General features: G+C 38.8%; 1 non-coding gene across 1 annotated transcript; it reads right to left on the reverse strand.

Annotated features, from left to right (window-relative positions):
• Positions 1 to 12144: 12144 nt before the first annotated feature.
• Positions 12145 to 12252, reverse strand: LOC148580945 (small nucleolar RNA R71). The gene has a single exon (XR_015896806.1). It is a non-coding gene; the product is annotated as a small nucleolar RNA R71 (small nucleolar RNA).
• Between the last annotated feature and the right edge of the window lie 4576 nt (positions 12253 to 16828).

The raw sequence follows: 16828 nt of genomic DNA on the forward strand, positions 1-16828 counted from the left end.
CTCCAGGGCTACCATTCTAAGCTTCCACGTTTAACCTCCAGTTTGACCTCAAACTGGAGGTTAAACGTGTTCGACCTCCAGGGCTGCCCTTCCTTTATCCACGTTTAAGCTTCAGTTTAACCTTAAACTGAAGCTTAAACGTGTTATATGGAACAGCTTGACCATGCCTTCTTCAAACATAAATAACTTGAGCTACAAAACTCCAAATGAGGTGATTCAAAATGCATTGGAAAGAAGACATCTAGAGCTTTCCAAGCATATATGGCATGCATGGTGGATACTAAAAATTGAGGGAGAAAACAGCCCCGTAATGTGCATAGAAGAGCATAGTACCAACATGCAATCAGGCCAGCTGACCTCTTCACCTTCCATGGAGTATAACTCGAGTTGTAGAGATCCAATTGAGGTGCTTCCAGTTGCGTTAGAAAGCTGACATCCATAGCTTTCCAACGAGGTATAATAGTCTATATTTGGCATCAAATTGGCAAGGTTGACAAGAGAACAAAGTGACGACTCAAGAAAGGGGGTGCAACATTTGAGTGTAGTTTAATGGATCATTATCCTTTTTGGATCAATTATGTCACTCAGCCCTTCAAGCAAGCAAGGCCCATCAACAACACCAAATCAAGGCCACAAGAATCATCTAGAATAGTTTATTTTCATTTGATTGTAATTTGCTTTGAATTTCATTTTCATTTTGTAATTTAGGGAGCCTATTTAAAGGCCTTAGTTTCTGCATTTAGAGGGGGGGGGGATTGAAAGGGAATCCAGCCCCTGAGGGGGACGACTTTTACTTTCACTTTTAGCTAGTTTTCCTTTTCTTTGTAATTGAATTCAGAGCTATGATTCACTAAACCCCCTTTCATTGGGTTAGGGAGCTCTATTGTAATTCAATGAATCAATAATAGTTTATCTTCTTCTTCAATCTTTTCTCTTGAATTTTGTTAGAAAGCTTCTCGATCTAATTCCATTGAGTAGTTGTCTTGGGAAAGAAACTACTCATACTTGGAATCCTTCGGAGCCTTGGGAAAGGAATGGAGGATTCATGCTAGAGAAGCTTTCTCACAGTGGATTGGATTGGGGTTTGGATGGATATTGTGACATGTAATCCTACCAAATTGTGGTTCATGAAATTGTGTGGTATAATCAGTGATCAAGCATCATCTCTTCTTATGAACATTTAAACCAAGGGATTGGGAATTTGTTTGTTTTTAGAGAGCATTGGTGAGCCAAGGAATTGGGATCCAATCATATAAGATTGCCAAGCAAAATTTAATGAACGCATTGGTTGAGGAAGAGATAAACATGTTTTGATTCGGAGATCTCAATATCTCCTATAACCCAATGAAGTCCCCAATTCTGATTTCCACTTTCTCTTTACATTCTGCTACTCAATTCATGCAATCACCCCCATTCCCTTTTAATTTCAGCAATTTAGTTTCTGCTCTTTAATTCATGCAATTTAAGATTCCGCCATTTCAATTTCTTGTCATTTACTTTTCCCGCCACTTTTACATTCCGCAATACTCATCTCAATCTTGATTCCGCTCAACTAGAACACACTTCTAATCCGAATTGCTCACTCAACCAATCCTTGTGGGATTCGACCTCACTCTATTGTGAGTTTTTACTTGACGATAACCGGTGCACTTGCCGGAAGGAATTTTGCCGATCGTGCAATTTCCTAAATCGTAGCATAACACGTTTATGCGCATCAAGTTTATGGCGCCGTTGCCGGGGATTGGTTTTCGATTGACAATTCTCAAATTGGAAGTTAACTAGATTGAGCAATTTTTCTTTTCTTTTGTTAATAGTTTTTGTTTCAGTTTATTACTGCTAATTTCTGCAGATTTTAATTTGTTTTCTTTGCTTATTCACTTGTTAGCATACTAACCACTAGCTGTTTGTGATATTGCCTCACTATGGGATTTCCACTATCTTTGGATGAGTATTGTTTGAGACTAAGCACATTGCAAAAAAGAAAGGAGTATCCATCATCTTTTGGTCAATCAAAATCCATGAGAAACTCTCCACCACCACAGAATGATTCATGTTATTATGCTCATGGTGGGTGGGAGTATCAGGAACAGGAAACGGGGTACTTCCCAGAGCCACAAAATGGTCCATGTTTTGGTGAATTTGAACACTACTCAAGTTGTGGCTGGGAAGATCAAAACCAAAGAGATTTCACTTATTCACACCCCATTCATCAAGAGCCATCACCTCTGAATTATCCAACCTCACCTCCTAGTTTTACATATCCAAATTCTTCATCACTTGAGCATTTCTCAGCACAAAATTCCTTCTCAAATTCATACAATTCATTTCACTATCCACAAGACTCATTCCACTACACACAAGAGTCATACCACTACCAACACGCCAACCAAAGACTCTATCAACCCACACAAAACACATACTCCCAGCCACCATATCACAGCCAAGATAATCAACCTCATCAACCTAATCCGAACCAACAATTTCAAGATCAATTAAACAGGATAGAAGGAATGCTTGCAACCATGAGTCAAGACATAACTGATTTGAAAGGCTTTAAGGAAGAATTGATATCCAACTTACAAAATCAAGGTGCTGCCATTCAAAAGCTAGAAGCACAAATTGGATATCTATCAAAGCAAATCCCTACCCACAATTCTTCTAGTGAGACCATGGCAAACCCAAGGGAGGAATCAGAAGAACAAGAAATGGAGAAGGTTAATCAAGGGAGATCACACTCCAATGAAACAGAGAGTTGCAAAGAGGAAGGGTTCATTGAACCACAAATTCAGGAAGATTTTGATGAACAGGATACTCCAACTGTCCAACAACAACCAAGTTCTGAGATCAAGGATGTGAAGGCAGTAGAAACAAGCACCAAAATGAGGATTGTGACCGAGAAACAAAGGACCATATCCATGAAGAAGAGAAGGTCGAAGAACAATCCAACTCCTGAGCCAACAAGCAAGTTCACTCAAGCCAATCACAAGGGAAAGCTTGCTGGAAAGAAGCATTCACAACAAGGGGCACTAACTAGCTCCTTTATCCACTTGAAGTCATTCCTCTTAACAAACTGGAGGAAGAGGAAGAAAGTCAGGAACAGCATGTCAAGCTAATGACGTTAAAGAAGCGCTTGTTGGGAGGCAACCCAACCAAAGGTAGTTTTTCTTTTCTAGTTATTTCAATAAAAGAGTTAAGTAGATTTATCTGTATTGCAAGGAGCTAAGTTTGGTGTTGCACACCAAAACAATTCAAGGGTGAATGTGAGATTCTAAGTTTGGTGTTCCACCAAAAACTTCATTAAAAGCACATTTCTACCTCAGCATGACTAGTCACTAGCTCCAACCAATCAGGGAAACTACTTAACCAATAGTTTAATTTCTAGTTCATAGTTTCTTTTTCTAGTTCATAGTTATTTTCTTAATAAAAGCACATGAGGTTTTCTGCATATGATCCAAATTGCTGCATATGGCAAGGAACTAAGTTTGGTGTTCACACACCAATCTAAGTTCAGAGGCCTACAAACATACATGCATGCTAACCAATTCTCAAAGTGCTTGGGGAACAAGCAACTTCTAATAGCTTTGCAGGAAGACAATCAATCTCATGGAAGGAATATACATCATCATCAAAGAGAACACCAAGGCTAGGAAGGATGATGAACAACAAAGAAGATGCTAAAAGGTTGTATTGTCACTTAATTGCTTGTACTTTGAATTGCTGATATTGGAAGTTTGCATGCACCCCTGCTTTAAGTTTGAGTCATTGAAGTTTTTGTTTGTCTGTTTGTTTAATTTCCAAATAAGTGATAGTCTAAGTGTCTGGATAAACTTCACTTGCTTAAATGTATGCTTGCCATGCTTGTTCTGTTTCCAAAAATAAAAGAAAAGTTTGAACAAAAGTAACTCAATTCCATTTGGTAAGAAATCAAATAAGATTAAGTGGTGGTATGCATGTTTGATTGAATAGTCAGCTCACTAAGAAATAAAGTTAGAATTGTCACTTTTAGTGGAAATTAGGATGCTGTCTATGGATCTTGATGAATAAATGTCTTTGGCCATGAAAAAGAAAGAAAAAGAAGAAGAAAAAGCCACTGAAAAAGGGCAACCAAAAAGCAAAAAAATTGAGAAAATAAGCTAGGCACCAATGGTTTGAACTTCTGAGACAAATGCCTGTGGTGTTTATGTATTAAGGATATGCTTGGATGAATAGGTTCTGAGGAGTGTTTCAACACTTGGTAACTTGGGTTAACTAACCCGGGATTATCAACCAAAAGTCCATTATCAAGAGCAACCTAAATACAAAACATTTAGTCACACAAAGAGGTGCTGGGCACCAATGTCTCCAGAAGAAATGTGAACTAAAATGCCTGTAGTGGATATGTGGGGTGCACTAATAAGAAAAAGAAAATGCCAAAGGCTTGAGCAACACATGACACTGAGCAACAAGGAGCAAATAAGCTCAAAGAAAAAGAAAAACAAAGAAAAGAAACTGCCAAGGATATGTGAATAACAAGAGGCCATAAGCAGTGTTTTAGTGGAAACATAAAAAGTGACATTCTTACCTAAGAAACAATAAAGTGATGCTGCAACAACTTTCTGCATGAACACCCCATTAATCAATGTCAATTACTTACTGATATGGCTAATGAATTTACTTTCTGTTTCATTCTTTCTTCTCAATAATTCAGAACTTGCTTGGGGACAAGCAAGGATTAAGTTTGGTGTTGTGATGCCAAGGCATCTTAGGCTAGTTTCACTAGCATTTTTTATGTTATTTTTAGTTGTTTTATGCATTTTCTTGAGCCTTAAGTAATCATTTGGGCCAAATAGTCATGCTTGTCTTAAATCATTCAAACATGAAGATTTTTATGCAAATTCCATGAGTTTTTAGTTATATTCCTTGAATGCTATGAATGGAAGAATTCTCATGAATTTTAGCAAGACTTTGATGCAACTGTTTGGATGATTTCAGGGAAGAAGAGGCTAGGCAAGGAAGCAACAAAATCAATAAAGGAAGCTTGAATATCACATGTGGAGTTTAAGTTCCAGTTTAAGCCTAAACTGGAGCTTAAACGCCAAAAATCATGAAGGATAAGAAATGCTGGAAATGAAGTTTAACCTCCAGTTTGACCTCAAACTGGAGGTTAAACGCCAGAATGAAAAGCCTCACCAAAGAAGCATTCCACGTTTAACCTCCAGTTTGACCTCAAACTGGAGGTTAAACGCCAGAATAATAATGCCACTCAGGAAGGAGTTCCACGTTTAACCTCCAGTTTGACCTCAAACTGGAGGTTAAACGTGTTCGACACCTCCAGGGCTACCATTCTAAGCTTCCACGTTTAACCTCCAGTTTGACCTCAAACTGGAGGTTAAACGTGTTCGACCTCCAGGGCTGCCCTTCCTTTATCCACGTTTAAGCTTCAGTTTAACCTTAAACTGAAGCTTAAACGTGTTATATGGAACAGCTTGACCATGCCTTCTTCAAACATAAATAACTTGAGCTACAAAACTCCAAATGAGGTGATTCAAAATGCATTGGAAAGAATACATCTAGAGCTTTCCAAGCATATATGGCATGCATGGTGGATACTAAAAATTGAGGGAGAAAACAGCCCCGTAATGTGCATAGAAGAGCATAGTACCAACATGCAATCAGGCCAGCTGACCTCTTCACCTTCCATGGAGTATAACTCGAGTTGTAGAGATCCAATTGAGGTGCTTCCAGTTGCGTTAGAAAGCTGACATCCATAGCTTTCCAACGAGGTATAATAGTCTATATTTGGCATCAAATTGGCAAGGTTGACAAGAGAACAAAGTGACGACTCAAGAAAGGGGGTGCAACATTTGAGTGTAGTTTAATGGATCATTATCCTTTTTGGATCAATTATGTCACTCAGCCCTTCAAGCAAGCAAGGCCCATCAACAACACCAAATCAAGGCCACAAGAATCATCTAGAATAGTTTATTTTCATTTGATTGTAATTTGCTTTGAATTTCATTTTCATTTTGTAATTTAGGGAGCCTATTTAAAGGCCTTAGTTTCTGCATTTAGAGGGGGGGGGATTGAAAGGGAATCCAGCCCCTGAGGGGGACGACTTTTACTTTCACTTTTAGCTAGTTTTCCTTTTCTTTGTAATTGAATTCAGAGCTATGATTCACTAAACCCCCTTTCATTGGGTTAGGGAGCTCTATTGTAATTCAATGAATCAATAATAGTTTATCTTCTTCTTCAATCTTTTCTCTTGAATTTTGTTAGAAAGCTTCTCGATCTAATTCCATTGAGTAGTTGTCTTGGGAAAGAAACTACTCATACTTGGAATCCTTCGGAGCCTTGGGAAAGGAATGGAGGATTCATGCTAGAGAAGCTTTCTCACAGTGGATTGGATTGGGGTTTGGATGGATATTGTGACATGTAATCCTACCAAATTGTGGTTCATGAAATTGTGTGGTATAATCAGTGATCAAGCATCATCTCTTCTTATGAACATTTAAACCAAGGGATTGGGAATTTGTTTGTTTTTAGAGAGCATTGGTGAGCCAAGGAATTGGGATCCAATCATATAAGATTGCCAAGCAAAATTTAATGAACGCATTGGTTGAGGAAGAGATAAACATGTTTTGATTCGGAGATCTCAATATCTCCTATAACCCAATGAAGTCCCCAATTCTGATTTCCACTTTCTCTTTACATTCTGCTACTCAATTCATGCAATCACCCCCATTCCCTTTTAATTTCAGCAATTTAGTTTCTGCTCTTTAATTCATGCAATTTAAGATTCCGCCATTTCAATTTCTTGTCATTTACTTTTCCCGCCACTTTTACATTCCACAATACTCATCTCAATCTTGATTCCGCTCAACTAGAACACACTTCTAATCCGAATTGCTCACTCAACCAATCCTTGTGGGATTCGACCTCACTCTATTGTGAGTTTTTACTTGACGATAACCGGTGCACTTGCCGGAAGGAATTTTGCCGATCGTGCAATTTCCTAAATCGTAGCATAACACGTTTATGCGCATCATCCACCCCATACTATTATATATTTTGGGAAAGCCCTGGATGTCTACCTTCCAATGCCTTTGAAAGCGCATCATTTGGAGCTCTACAACTCGAGTTATACTTCTTGGAAGGTGAAGAGGTCAGTTGGCCAAAATACAGGCTGATACCATGTTCATCATTGCACTTTCGGGGCAGGTTTTCTCCCTCAAATTTAGTGTCAACCATGTAGTGTCATATATGCTTGGAAAGCTCTGGAATTATACTTTCCAATTCCACTAGAATCACCTCATTTGGAGTTTTGTGGCTCAAGTTATTCTTGTTTGAAGAAGGCATGGTCAAGCTGCCAGGTGGAACTTTTGCCCACGTTAACTACCACGTTAACTAAGTTAACGTGGGAGTTAACGTGGCTCTTTGTGGCTTGTGTTGGCAACGTTAGTGACAATGTTTGGTGTCACTAACGTTGTCGACAACTTCTTCTTCTTCACGTTAACTTCAACGTTAACTAGGTTAACGTGGGAGTTAACGTGGCTTCTTGGGGATATGTGGTTGCTTCCAACGTTAGTGATAATGTTGGGTGTCACTAACGTTGTCGACCACTCTTGCCTCTTCACGTTAGCTTCCACGTTAACCAAGTTAACGTGGGAGTTAACGTGGCATTGTGCACTTAGGCCAACGTTAGTGACAATGTTGAATGTCACTAACGTTTGCTTCCTTTTCCCCTTTTAACGTTAGAGGCCACGTTAACTAAGTTAACGTGGACTCTAACGTGGCCACTTGTGAGCATTGGCCAACGTTAGTGATAATGTTAAGTGTCACTAACGTTGGCTCAAATTTCCTTTCTTCAAAGTTAATGCCACTAACTTTTCTCACTAACGTTGGGGCTTTCCTTCCTTCCACGTTAGTGCCCACATTAGTGTAACTAACGTAGCCACTAACGTGGCTTCTTTTCTTCTTCTTTTGGCCTGAAATCAATCAAACAAAGTACATCAAAGTGTTGCTCTTAATCATGGGATCATGCATCATCCAATTTATTATATAATTCATGCAAAATTCTCATGAAATCATGTAAAGTGCACAATGTTTGCTTGAATCAAGATGTAAGTGAATATCTACCCAAAACTAGCTTATTTCCTAAGAAAATGCATGAAACTACCTTAAAAATAGTAAAGAAAAGGTCAGTGAAACTGGCCAAAATGGCGCGCTTCCAATTGCGTTGGAAAGTAGACATCCAGGCCTTTCCAGCAATATATAATAGTCCATACTTTGCCCAAGTTTAGACGACGCAAACTGGCATTCAACGCCAGCTCTCTGCCCAATTCTGGCGTCCAGCGCCAGAAACAAGTTGCAAAGTGGAGTTCAACGCCCAAACTGGCACAAAAGCTGGCATTCAACTCCAAGAATGACCTCTCCACGTGTAGACTTCAAGCTCAGCCCAAGCACACACCAAGTGGGCCCCGGAAGTGGATTTATGCATCAATTACTTACTTCTGTAAACCCTAGTAGCTAGTTTATTATAAATAGGACCTTTTACTATTTTATTAGACATCTTTGGATTATATTTTGATCGATTGATCACGTTTGGGGGCTGGCCATTCGTCCATGCCTGGACCTTCATTACTTATGTATTTTCAATGGTAGAGTTTCTGCACTCCATAGATTAAGGTGTGGAGCTCTGCTGTTCCTCAAAGATTAATGCAAAGTACTACTGTTTTCTATTCAATTCATCTTATTTCACTTCTAAAATATTCATTCGCACTTCAACCTGAATGTGATGAACGTGACAATCATCATCATTCCCTAGGAACGCGTGCCTGACAACCACTTCCGTTCTACATTAGATTGAATGAGTATCTCTTAGATCTCTTAATCAGAATCTTCGTGGTATAAGCTAGATTGATGGCGGCATTTATGAGAGTCCGGAAAGTCTAAAACTTGTCCGTGGTATTCCGAGTAGGACTCTGGGATTGAATGACTGTGACGAACTCCAAACTCGCGAGTGCTGGGCGTAGTGACAGACGCAAAAGGATAGTAAATTCTATTCCAGTATGATCGAGAACCTCCAAGATGATTAGCCATGCAGTGACAGCGCATCGGACCATTTTCACAGAGAGGAATAGGATGCAACCAACGACAAGGGTGATGCCTCCAGACGATTAGCCGTGCTGTGACAGAGCATTTGGACCATTTTTCCGAGAGGATTGAAAGTAGCCATTGGCACCGGTGACATCCTTACACAAAGCCAGCCATAGAAAGGAGTAAGACTGATTGGATGAAGACAGCAGGAAAGCAGAGGTTCAGAGGAATGAATGCATCTCCATACGCTTATCTGAAATTCTCACCAATGATTTACATAAGTATTTCTATCCTTATTTTAGTATTAATTTCAAAAACTCCATAACTATTTTATATCCGCCTGACTGAGATTTACAAGGTGACCATAGCTTGCTTCATACCAACAATCTCCGTGGGATCGACCCTTACTCACGTAAGGTTGATTACTTGGACGACCCAGTGCACTTGCTGGTTAGTTATGCGAAGTTGTGAAGATATGTTTAGACCATGGTTCTATGCATCTGTTTTTGGTGCCATCGCCAGGGAATCAATTTCAAATAATAATTCACAACCTGAGTAACAATTTCGCATACCAATGACCATAGCTTGCTTCATACCAACAATCTCCGTGGGATCGACCCTTATTCGCGTAAGTTTTATTACTTGGACGACCCAGTGCACTTGCTGGTTAGTTGTGCGAAGTTGTGATAAAAAGTTGAGATTACAATTGAGCGTACCATGTTGATGGCGCCATTGATGATCACAATTTCGTGCACCAAGTTTTTGGCGCCGTTGCCGGGGATTGTTCGAGTTTGGACAACTGACGGTTCATCTTGTTGCTCAGATTAGATAATTTTCTTTTTGTTTTATTTTCAAAAATTTTTTAAAAATCTTTCAAAAATTTCTCCTTTGTTTTCGAAAAAATTCTAAAATAAAAATGTTTTCAAAAATATATTTTTCTTCAGAATTTTTAAGAATGAATTCTAAAGTTTCATGAAGCATGTTGAAGCATGGCTGGCTATAAAACTATGTCTAAATTCTTTTGGACAGAGGTTTTGGATTAAAATTGAATGAATTACTCTCATATTCATGCTAAAGCTTGACTGGCTATTAAGCCATGTCTAACCCTCAGATTGGAGCTTTAGATTAAGATTGTAAGATTCCTGTAATTCATATTAAAAATTTTGGAATCCTTATTTTTCTTTTTCAAATGATTTTCGAAAAATATAAAATAAAAATACAAAAAAATCATAAAATTATAAAAATAAAAAATATTTCATGTTTCTTGTTTGAGTCATGTGTCATGTTATAAGTTTGGTGTCAATTGCATGTTCATCTTGCATTTTTCGAAAAAAATCATGCATTCATGGTGTTCTTCATGATCTTCAAGTCGTTCTTGGTAAGTCTTCTTATTTGATCTTGATGTTTTCTTGTTTTGTGTCTTTTCTTGTTTTTCATATGCATTCTTGCATCCATAGAGTCTAAACATGAAAGATTTCTAAGTTTGGTGTCTTGCATGTTTTATTTGCTTTAAAAATTTTTCAAAAATAAGTTCTTGATCTTCAAAGTGTTCTTGGTGTTCATCTTGACATTCATAGCATTCTTGCATGCATTCATTATTTTGATCCAAAATTTTCATGCATTGAATCTTTTTCATATTTTTCCCTCTCATCATTAAAAATTCAAAAATCAAAAAAATATCTTTCCCTTTTTCTCTCATCAAATTCGAAAATTTGAGTTGACTTTTTCAAAAATTTTTAAAATCTAATTGTTTTTATGAGTCAAATCAAATTTTCAATTTAAAAATCTTATCTTTTTCAAAATCTTTTTCAAAAATCAAATCTTCTTTATTTTTCTTATTTTTTTTCGAAAATTTTAAAAATATTTTTCAAAAATCTTTTTCTTATCTTTGTCTCCTAATTTTCGAAAATAACATCATCAATTAATGTTTTGATTCAAAAATTTCAAGTTTGTTACTTGCTTGTTAAGAAAGATTCAAACTTTGAGTTCCAGAATCATATCTTATGATTTCTTGTGAATCAAGTCATTAATTGTGATTTTAAAAATCAAATCTTTTTCAAAACTAATTTCAATCATATCTTTTCAAAAATATCTTCTTATCTTTTCAAAAATTGGTTTCAAATTCGTTTCAACTAACTAACTAACTTTTTGTTTGTTTCTTATCTTTTTCAAAACTACCTAACTAACTCTCTCTCTCTCTAATTTTCGAAAATATCTTCCCTCTATTTCAAAAATTTCTTTTTAATTAACTAATTATTTTAATTTTTGATTTTAATTTTCGAAAACTAACCTTTTTTCAAAAACTATTTTCGAAAATCACTAACCCTTTTTCAAAAATAGTTTTCGAAAATCCTTCTCCCTCATCTCCTTCTAATTATTTATTCATCTACTAACACTTCTCTTCATCTCACATCACTGCTCCTATCCTTACCCTTGTATTTGGATTCTTCATTCTTCTTCTACTAACAATAAGGAACCTCTTTACTGTGACATAGAGGATTCCTCTTCTTTTCTTGTTCTCTTCTCTTTCTTATGAGCAGGAACAAGGAAAAAGGCATTCTTGTTGAAGCTGATCCAGAACCTGAAAGGACTCTAAAGAGGAAATTAAGAGAAGCTAAATTACAACAATCCAGAGACAACCTTATTGAAAATTTCGAACAAGTAAAGGAGATGGCAGCCGAACCCAACAACAATAATGTAAGGAGAATGCTTGGTGACTTTACTGCACCTAATTCCAATTTACATGGAAGAAGCATCTCCATTCCTGCCATTGGAGCAAACAACTTTGACCTGAAACCTCAGCTAGTTTCTCTGATGCAGCAGAACTGCAAGTTTCATGTACTTCCATCTGAAGATCCTTTTCAGTTCTTAACTGAATTCTTGCAGATATGTGATACTGTTAAGACTAAAGGAGTAGATCCTGAAGTCTACAGGCTCATGCTTTTCCCTTTTGCTGTAAGAGACAGAGGTAGAGTATGGTTGGACTCTCAACCCAGAGATAGCCTGAACTCTTGGGACAAGCTGGTCATGGCTTTCTTGGCCAAGTTCTTTCCTCCTCAAAAGCTGAGCAAGCTTAGAGTGGATGTTCAAACCTTCAGACAGAAAGAAGGTGAATCCCTCTATGAAGCTTGGGAAAGATACAAGCAACTGACCAAAAAGTGTCCTTCTGACATGCTTTCAGAATGGACCATCCTGGATATATTCTATGATGGTCTATCTGAATTGGCTAAGATGTCATTGGATACTTCTGCAGGTGGATCCATTCACCTAAAGAAAATGCCTGCAGAAGCTCAAGAACTCATTGACATGGTTGCTAATAACCAGTTCATGTACACTTCTGAGAGGAATCCTGTGAGTAATGGGACGCCTATGAAGAAAAGAGTTCTTGAAATTAATACTCTGAATGCCATATTGGCTCAGAACAAAATATTGACTCAGCAAGTCAATATGATTTCTCAGAGTCTGAATGGAATGCAAGCTGCATCCAACAGTACTCAAGAGGCATCTTCTGAAGAAGAAGCTTATGATCCTGAAAACCCTGCAATAGCAGAGGTAAATTATATGGGTGAACCTTATAGAAATACCTATAACCCATCATGGAGAAATCATCCAAATTTCTCATGGAAGGATCAAAAGCCTCAACAAGGCTTTAATAATGGTGGAAGAAATAGGTTTAACAATAGTAAACCTTTTCCATCATCCACTCAGCAACAGACAGAGAACTCTGAACAAAATACCTCTAATTTAGCAAACTTAGTCTCTGATCTATCTAAGGCCACTGTGAGTTTCATGAATGAAACAAGGTCATCCATTAGAAATTTGGAGGCACAAGTGGGCCAGCTGAGTAAAAGGATCACTGAAATCCCTCCTAGTACTCTCCCAAGCAATACAGAAGAAAATCCAAAAGGAGAGTGCAAGGCCATTGAATTGATTACCATGGCCGAACCTGGGAGGAAGGTTGAGGACGTGAATCCCAAGGAGGAAGACCTCTTGGGACGTCCAGTGATCAATAAGGAGCTTCCCTCTGAGGAACCAAAGGAATCTGAGACTCATCTAGAGACCATAGAGATTCCATTGAACCTCCTTATGCCATTCATGAGCTCTGATGAGTATTCTTCTTCTGAAGAGAATGAGGATGTTACTGAAGAGCAAGTTACCAAGTACCTTGGTGCAATCATGAAGCTGAATGCCAAAATATTTGGTATTGAGACTTGGAAAGATGAACCTCTCTTGTTCACCAATGAACTAAGTGATCTGGATCAACTGAGATTGCCTCAGAAGAAACAGGATCCTGGAAAGTTCTTAATACCTTGTACCATAGGCATCATGACCTTTGAAAAGGCTCTGTGTGACCTTGGTTCAGGGATAAACCTCATGCCCCTCTCTGTAATAGAAAAACTGGGAATCTATGGGGTGCAAGCCACTAAAATCTCATTAGAGATGGCAGACAATTCAAGAAAACAGGCTTATGGACAAGTAGAGGACGTGTTAGTAAAGGTTGAAGGCCTTTACATCCCTGCTGATTTCATAGTCCTAGATACTGGGAAGGATGAGGATGAATTCATCATCCTTGGAAGACCCTTCCTAGCCATAGCAAGAGCTGTGATTGATGTGGACAGAGGAGAATTGATCCTTCAATTAAATGAGGACAACCTTGTGTTTAAAACTCAAGGATCTCTCTCTGTACACATGGAGAGGAAGCACAGTAAGCTTCTCTCATTGCAGAGTCAACCGGAGCCCCCACAGTCAAACTCTAAATTTGGTGTTGGGAGGCCACAACCAAACTCTAAGTTTGGTGTTGAACTCCCATATCCAAACTCTAAGTTTGGTGTTGGAGAGTCTCAACAATGCTCTAAACATCTGTGAGGCTCCATGAGAGCCCACTGTTAAGCTATTGACATTAAAGAAGCGCTTGTTGGGAGGCAACCCAATTTTTATTTATCTAACTATATTTTTCTTAGTTATATGTCTTTATAGGTTCATGGTCATGTGGAGTCACAAAATAAATATAAAAATTGAAAACGGAATCAAAAATAGCAGAAGAAAAATCACACCCTGGAGGAAGACCTTACTGGCGTTTAGACGCCAGTAAGAAGAATCTGGCTGGCGTTCAACGCCAGAACAGAGCATGGTTCTGGCGCTGAACGCCCAAAATGGGCAGCATCTGGGTGTTTGAATGCCAGAACTGCACCCTGGAGAAGAGCTGGCGCTGAACGCCCAGAACAAGCATGGTTCTGGCGTTCAACGCCAGAAATGGGCAACAAATGGGCGTTCAACGCCCAGAACAAGCACCAATCTGGCGCTGAACGCCCAGAGTTGTGTGCAAGGGCATTTTGCATGCCTAATTGGGTGCAAGGTTGTAAATTCTTGAACACCTTAAGATCTGTGGACCCCACAGGATCACCTCAGGATCTGTGGACCCCACAGGATCCCCACCTACCTCCACTCACTTCTTCTCACCCCTCTTTCACACAATCTCATAAACACTCTTCCCCAAAACTCTTCACCAATCACCTCAATCTCCTTTCCCTATATATAGCCCTCCATTCTTCTTCAAATTCACACAACAAAACCCTCTCTTCCCCTTCTTGACCGAAACACATCTCCCTCTCCCTCTCCTCCATTTCTTCTTCTTCTTCATCTCTTCTTTCTTTTCTTGCTCGAGGGCAAGAAAAATTCTAAGTTTGGTGTGGTAAAAGCATAAGCTTTTTGTTTTTCCATTACCATTGATGGCACCTAAGACCGGAGAAACCTCTAGAAAAGGGAAAGGGAAGACAAAAGCTTCCACCTCCGAGTCATGGGAGATGGAAAGATTCATCTCCAAAGCTCATCAAGACCACTTCTATGATGTTGTGGCCAAGAAGAAGGTGATTCCTGAGGTTCCTTTCAAGCTCAAGAAGAATGAGTATCCGGAGATCCGACATGAAATCCAAAGAAGAGGTTGGGAAGTTCTAACAAAACCCATCCAACAAGTCAGCATCCTAATGGTTCAAGAGTTCTATGCCAATACATGGATCACTAGGAACCATGATCAAAGTAAGAACCCGGACCCAAAGAATTATCTCACCATGGTTCGGGGGAAATACTTAGATTTTAGTCCGAAAAATGTAAGGTTGGCGTTTAACTTGCCTATAATGTAAGGAGATGCACGCCCCTACACTAGAAGGGTCAACTTTAATCAAAGGTTGGACCAAGTCCTCATGGACATATGTGTGGAAGGAGCTCAATGGAAGATTGACTTCAAAGGCAAGCCGGTTCAACTAAGAAGACTGGACCTCAAGCCTGCAGCTAGAGGATGGTTAGAGTTCATACAATGCTCCATCATCCCCACTAGCAACCGATCCGAAGTTACTATGGATCGGGCCATCATGATTCATAGCATCATGATTGGAGAGGAAGTAGAAGTTCATGAAGTCATCTCCCTTGAACTCTACAAAATGGCCGAAAAGTCCTCCCCCATGGCAAGGCTAGCTTTTCCTCATCTTATTTGCCATCTATGTTACTCAGCTGGAGCTTTCATAGAAGGAGACATTCCCATTGAGGAAGAGAAGCCCATCACTAAGAAAAGGATGGAGCAAGCAAGAGAGCCCATTCATGGAGCTCAAGAGGCGCAGGAAGCTCATCACCATGAGATCCCGGAGATGCCTCAAATGCATTTTCCTCCACAAAACTATTGGGAGCAAATCAACACCTCCCTAGGAGAATTAAGTTCCAACATGGGACAACTAAGGGTGGAACATCAAGAGCACTCCATCATCCTTCATGAAATTAGAGAAGATCAAAAAGCAATGAGGGAGGAGCAACAAAGACAAGGAAGAGACATAGAAGAGCTCAAGGACATCATTGGTTCCTCAAGAAGGAAACGCCACCATCACTAAGGTGGACTCATTCCTTGTTCTTATATTCTCTATTTTTCGTTTTCTATGATAAGTGCTTATCTAAGTTTGTGTCTTATTACATGATCATTTGTATTTAGTAACTATGCCTTAAAGTAGTGAATATGAATCCATCACCTCTCTTAAATTAAAACTATTTTAATTCAAAAGAACAAGAAGTACATGAGTTTCGAATTTATCCTTGAACTTAGTTTAATTATATTGATGTGGTGACAATGCTTCTTGTTTTCTGAATGAATGCTTGAACAGCGCATATGTCTTTTGAAGTTGTTGTTTAAGAATGTTAAATATGTTGGCTCTTGAAAGAATGATGACAAGGGGACATGTTATTTGATAATCTGAAAAATCATAAAAATGATTCTTGAAGCAAGAAAAAGCAGCAAAGAACAAAGCTTGCAAAAAAAAAAAGCAAAAAAAAAAATTAGAAAGAAAAAGAAAAAGCAAGCAGAAAAAGCCAAAAACCCTTAAAACCAAAAGGCAAGGGTAAATAAAAAGGATTCCAAGGCTTTGAGCATCAGTGGATAGGAGGGCCTAAAGGAATAAAATCCTGGCCTAAGCGGCAAAACCAAGCTGTCCCTAACCATGTGCTTGTGGCGTGAAGGTGTCAAGTGAAAACTTGAGACTGAGCGGTTAAAGTCAAGGTCCAAAGCAAAAGAAGAGTGTGCTTAAGAACCCTGGACACCTCTAATTGGGGACTCTAGCAATGCTGAGTCACAATCTAAAAAGGTTCACCCAGTTATGTGTCTGTGGCATTTATGTATCCGGTGGTAATACTGGAAAACAAAGTGCTTAGGGCCACGACCAAGACTCATAAAATAGCTGTGTTCAAGAATCATCATACTGAACTAGGAGAGTCA

Source organism: Arachis ipaensis, chromosome B10, assembly GCF_059453495.1.
Source record: "Arachis ipaensis isolate K30076 ecotype BB chromosome B10, ASM5945349v1, whole genome shotgun sequence".
NCBI lineage: Eukaryota > Viridiplantae > Streptophyta > Magnoliopsida > Fabales > Fabaceae > Arachis > Arachis ipaensis.